A 6,824-nucleotide genomic window follows, 5' to 3' on the forward strand; every position below is an offset into this window, starting at 1 on the left:
GTCTTGCTGTAATCGTGTAACTCACAAAGTCATGGTAATGCATGCCTGTACTCCTAAAAAGGCGAAGTCTGCCTCATGTTGTTTGTGTAGTACTGAAGGGGGGGAATGAAGAAAGATAGGAAATGTGAAAAAATTGTTTGCTTGTTTCTTTATGCACGAAGACTTCTTTTGGTACAAAACGTTCCATGCTTAAGCTCTTTTGAGTTATGGCAGGGATGGGAGTTAACTGATAAGAGATTCCAGGTATGAGATAGAGACTCCCTAACTATGGGAAGATAAGACTGGCCATTCAAAGTGTTCAAGATCTAGAGAATGTCCAAACACAGGTGACCTTCCCCCATTACCACTGTAACAATTTGCCTCAGAAATGGATGAAGTTTGCTATACAGATGCAGCCATTCAAAATGCGCGGTAAAAACCCGCGGTACAGTAACCTACCCACAAGCCACCGCAGGGCACCGGAGGGCACCGCGGTAAGTGATTGGCTGGCCAAAATGACCGACAGGGGCACTCGTGGTGCATTGGTTGGTAGTGCAAAGATTTAATCATTTAATGTCTTTACTGTGCACATTTTAATCCGCTTAGTTTTGAATATTTATATGGATTTTACCACTAAAGGGAAATTTTAGTAGCTGAGCATAAAAAGAAGAGGAGCATAACGCATCTGAAGGTCATAAACGATATTAATTTAGGAACATAAACATTACTGTATGTATGTAAACTGTACTGTGTATGGCTGGTCTTAGTAGTTTAAAGAAAAAATACACACCAGTCTTCCATTTCTCCCTAAACATTTTAAGCATGAAAGTTTTATGAAACGGTACCCAAATATGCGATTGCTGTATAGAATGAATTTTAATTAAAAAAAAATATTTAACACGAACATTAAGCTGTTTACATCTTCCGCCTGAGAACAGTCACCCGTTGCTACCCAACGCAGAAACACAGCCACTAAAGAAATAAATTATTATTTTGTTTATTTCTTTTGCACATTTATTTGAACATTTCCATCGATTGTACAAGCACTTGGAAACTGTCCAATCCCTAGTTCATCAGGCATTTTCTTTTACGCTGCGGGCATTCTCCTGGTCTGGGTCTTCTAGGATATAATGGCAGCGAACTCTTGTTTTTATGTCCACTATAGCAGACAATCTCCTTTGCTTTTAACCGAGCGTTTAATAATTTCCTTAAATGAAAATGATTTACTTTATTTCCCTCACGGGATCAATAAAAGTATCTATCATCTGTCTAAACTATGGGACAGAATTCTGGGGTCTCCCCATACCAGAGATTATGGTAGGGCTTCAGAATGGTGATTGGCTGACACCATCTGACACCCCTCTGATTGGAGAAAAAAGACGTGCTGGTTTGCTATATATACAGTACTGTACTTGGAAGAGAATTTCTTTCTGTTCGAAACGTGTATTTTAAAAGTTTAAGACGTAAAAACCTTACAGCGTACACAGATTTCGTCATCTTTGTCTTATGTATAATAATGTTCACCACTCTGTCTAGCAAATAAATAATAAACTTTATTTTATATAGCGTTTTAAATGAATAAGTAATTCGATTGCTCATAAAACTAATCACTTGCTTTTTCTTTTTATTTAGGCTCAGATTTCAACTATAGATCGTATTATTAATAACCATAATAACAACCAACCAACAAAAACAACCATATAAACATAATACCAACCAAAAACATAGATAACAACCACAATACAAAATCAAATAATCAAACCATTTTACTCTCGCAAAGTCCTCCAATTATCATAATCCCTTATGCAAAACCAAACCTTCCTCCCATCCCAGTTTATCCTGTTTATCATAAACAAAATCCACCTCAATTTTCAACATAAAGCATTACACAAAATCAATACCTCAACACTCCATACTCAACAACGATAATTCACAAACAGCCAGAACATGTAACTACACATTCCCAAACAGACCTAATTTCCATAACCCCGCCCCTTATGTAAAACCAACATCCCTCCCCTGTTCTCTCTCTCCCCTGGCGGTTGTAATTGTTTTTATTTTCAAATAAATTTTAGCAAAGTCATGTATTTTAAAAATCTTAAGATTTTTATATTTATGTCTTTATTTAGTGGTTTCATTAGTGACAAAGGCTAAACTTTCTTGGAAAAATGTCTATGTAAACCATGTTTGCTATTAATTCATTCAGGGCTAAAATATGTTCATTGTCTTCTAATGAAAGAAGGGTTCCTTTCGCCGTAGTCGGGTTGAAATTAGAAGCTTGCCACGCCCGGACTGTTACACCAACGCATTAGCATGTTAAAGCGATTTCATTGAGGAGTCTAGCCTTTAACTAGTAAGTACTGTACTTACTGTACTTACTGGGTTTTTGAGGGGGGGGAGGTGTCTTTCGCTGGAAATCTCGCCTCCTAGATCCTTGAATCCTTAAAAATACCCGTGAAACCGGTTCAATTCGTCACAGCCAGCACTCCTGCAGAGAGGGGGGTTGTACTTGCAGTGTATACAGTACACGCGTTATGCTCTTCGTTAATGTTTAAGCCGGAACATATCATTATATCTTATTTTGTATTTCTTAAAAAAAAATCGTTTTCCCAGCCTAACAATATTGTTTTTAACCTGTAAAGCGCTTTGAGGAGCCACCTTTAAAGGCGCCATATACAATAAAGTTCATTATTATTACTATTGTAAATTTGCTGGACAGAGAGGTGAACATTATTACACAGAAGACAAAGATAGCGATTTACGTTGCATTGTGTATCGTGCTGCTTTAATACAGTTTTAAATAATTAAAAGTCTAAACAGTATCAGCTTTATTTATGGGTTTTAAATAAAGGTGATTTAAACGTGATTTAAATCAATATAAATGTTTATATTGTAACGCATAGGTGACTATTCATTGTTATTAAAATGACTTAAATTCGATCATGTTGTGATATTTAGAAATATACATTTGTTTGGTGCGAGTGAAGTTTTATTTAATATTCAGTTTTATTTAGTATTCTCTCCAATGCAGTGCAGTTAAAAACATACCTCTGATGCTACTCCTAAATGAATATCGTTTATGACCATCAGAAGCTTTACGCTGCTTTTCTTTTTTCCAGTGGATTGAACAGGGAGAGGCATTTCATGATGTACTTTTCACTGATGAAACAACAGTGGCTCTGGAACAGTTTTCAACCATGTCGTTTTATAAAAAGGGGAGATATGTACACGTTACTGAAGCTAAAAGTTTAGCCTTTGTCACTAATGTAACCACTAAATAAAGACATAAATATAGAAATCCCTGCGTTACAAACTGTATATGGCTGGTATTGGTATTTTAAAGAAAAAATACACACCAGTATTCCACTTTCTCCCTAAACATTTTAAGCATCAGAGTCTTACATGTGGTTATTTCGGAAACGTTTGTACGTGCTCCTTCTGACCATGTTACTGTTTACTGTTACTGACCATATTAAGTTTAAGTGCCTGTGGGCACTTTTCCTGTCCGTGGGGGGTGGACCGGCTTTCATTAGAAGGTTAGTCTGTTCTACTCTGAGAATGTAGAGGGGGTGGAAAGTGCCCGCGGTCACTTAATTAGTATTAAAATTCGCACTGATTCCCTTGCGAAGATACGGACATAGGAATATTCGTGCGTGGTCAAAAAATGGCATAAAAACGACAAAGTGAAGGCTGTGAAAACATTCACAATGTACTTTATACACAAAGCAAATATACCCCCCCCCTCTCAATTCAATTCAAGCTGCTTTATTAGCATGACAGATGGGTACAATTGGTGTTGGGTATTTACTTTGCTTTGAGATGCCACTTTTAAAGGTGATATATAAAATCAAGGCTTTAACTTGCTTTAACTCCGCAAGTCTGAGTTCTTGTGTCTGTCCTATCCGAACCCGAAAGCATTACAATATGTATCTTTATAGCAGGTGGTGTACAGCTTTTTAGTATAGATTACACTTTTCTAAAATGTATTTAAAAAATAAAAACGATTACAATCTAATCTTTCCACGTTTGATCCCAAAATAAATCTAAACGGGGAGAAAGCTATGCTGAAAGTTTATTAAGATACTTAGAAGACAAAGATATCAATTTATGTAACATTTGTCTGATTGTGAATCAAAAAACACATATATTTAAACCCGCATTTGCGATTTAAATCAAAATGTTATTTAAATCAATATAAATGTTTATATTGTAACGCCTAGGTGACTATTCATTGTTATTAAAATGACTTAAATTCGATCATGTTGTGATATTTAGAAATATAAATTTGTTTGGTGCGAGTGAGGTTTTATTTAATCTCTGACTCAGGGAAACGTTTCATTTTTTCAAAGAAATGTTTGTTAAAAAAGTCACGGCTCTAGCAGGATTCAATCACAGACCATGTGACATGGGAGTCAGGAACCTAACCCACAGTACCACCAGCAAGGTCACATGGAGAGTGCTGAAAAAACACTACAGAAACATTATCAACAGACAATGTACAGCGTGTAGTATTCTTGTGTTGCGGTACATGAATATAATTATATCGTTATTAATTTCTTTAGATACGCAATTCCATATTATTTTCCCGTTTAATCAAATTCTAAAAGTATGCTTGTTGACTCCGGTATCACGTTAGTTAAAGACTTCGATGCTTAAAATGTTTAGGGAGAAATGGGATACTGGTGTGTATGTTTTCTTTAAAGTACTGAGACCAGCCATATACTGTATGTTTAAGTTCCAAAATTAATATCGTTTATGGCCTTCACACGCGTTACAGTATGACCCTATTCATTTTATGCTCAGGTACTAAGATTTCCCTTCAGTGGTAAAATTCCATATAAATATTCAATACTTAAACGGGCACAGTTAAGACATTAAATATACATATACATACTGTATACAGTACAGTTTGCATACGGTAATATGTTTATGTTCCTGAATCAATCTATTTTATGAGCATGTGAAAGGCATGGTGAATCGATTCTCAAAAATTACTGTTATTTGCATGATTGGAAACAAATTTGTGATTGTGAAATGCTGTGGTGTTACTTTTACAAAGACGGTCAATGAAAAAAAGAATGTGGACCAGTGGACCAGACTTTGAGTTTACTGCTTGTCCAAGGTCATTCATTATTAATCCTATTAGTAATATCTTCGTTAAAGACTTTGATGGCGACAGCACAAACATGAGAGGTTGAGCTTTATTAGCTCCACCTTGCGGAAATTCCGGATACTATTATTTTGCTTGCGGTATTATAGGAGAATTTACGGTAACTCGCGGTAGACTGCTTAAAGCGCACCGCAAAATGGTTTTGAATGGCTGCATCTGTATAAACTGGAGCTTTGTACCTATAATTCTGAACAACTCTTTGAATATACTGTACCTAGCATGCAATTAAACTCACTTGTTTCAACTTCATCTCGGGGTCCAGAACTTATTTGTTTGTTACAACAATGGTAACCCCCCTACATCTCAGCAAACATCCCCTTCTGTTTTAAAGATGGAAATGTTTACAATGTCAGGTGTTGCACACTTTATCTAAACTCTTAGAGACACTTCCTAGTCACCTATAGCAGTAACAATACTAACATAAATCTCAATCACAATAGGTAAATTTAAAAAATAAAATGAATGAAAATGTAGCAAATTTGTTTTTAACAGTAACAGTAACAGTTTTCAGTTACTTTTTATTAAGGCAAACCATTGGTGTGCTCTATTAGGTATCTTAAGAAGTGTACAGTATATTTACTTAAAGTGGCAAATTTCCTCTTCAGATTAATTTCACCCATACCTCTTTTTATGAATGTAATTAATTCCCTGAAACCCATTCATCTATATTTCATATCACACATGGCTTGTACTACTCCATAGGCTCTCTGCTAGCTCTCACACATACTAGTTAGTGGAATATGAGGTGTACACTCGATATGAAATGAGTTGCATGACACCTTCCTTTTTACTCTCTACATTTGCCGGAGCTTTCTAAATTTCTTTAAATTGCTTCTTCATAGTTTGAATTCACCTTTCATTAATTCAAATTTGGGTAACAATTCATGTTCCAAAGCATTGCATTTTCATAAAAAGAACATTCTTAACAATAGGTATGGGTCTCTTAAACTTATGATTCGTGTAAGGTACGGGTGTCAGCTGACTGCTGCAATTTTTTGTGCACAACTTACTGAAGTTTTAACTTTAATATTTTTCTCACTGTTAGTGGAGTGAAATACTGTAGATGTTAACTTGGTTGGTTTATGATACACGCTGCTAGCAGGCTGTGAAGCCTAACTATAGGTAACTATAAAAATCAAGGAAACGACAACATGAAGTGTATTAATATGGTTTAGGGTCACAATGTGACACCAGAACAGCTTCAATGTGCCTTGACATAGATTCTACAAAGATCTAGAACTCCACTGGAGGGATGTGACAGTTATTCAGCATGATTTTGTTATTATTGTAATTATTGGCATTTATCTTGTCCTCTTGTCCTCTAGGGGGATTGAGTGGCCCTTAACCATGTCTGAAAAGCACCTCACACAATTACAGAGCCACCAGAATCCTTCACCATGGCAAACAAGCACTTTGGCCTGTTGACTTCTTTTGGAGTAATCTTCTTTTCAGTAATTCATTGTTTATCCTTTAAGATTTATTTTTAGATTTAAGAATTATTGTTAGGTGTAGTTAAACACTTCATATCCCTGACATAATTAAAATATACGAGATTGTTCACAGATTACAACATCAAAAAACTTTTACTGCTTATTTTCCAACATGCATCATTACATTAACTTTCACCATTTGGTTTTGTATTGCAGCTGCAACAGTCACAGATTTTTGCACAGGG

The sequence above is a fragment of the Lepisosteus oculatus genome, chromosome 18, assembly GCF_040954835.1.
Source record: "Lepisosteus oculatus isolate fLepOcu1 chromosome 18, fLepOcu1.hap2, whole genome shotgun sequence".
Classification (NCBI taxonomy): Eukaryota; Metazoa; Chordata; class Actinopteri; order Semionotiformes; family Lepisosteidae; genus Lepisosteus; species Lepisosteus oculatus.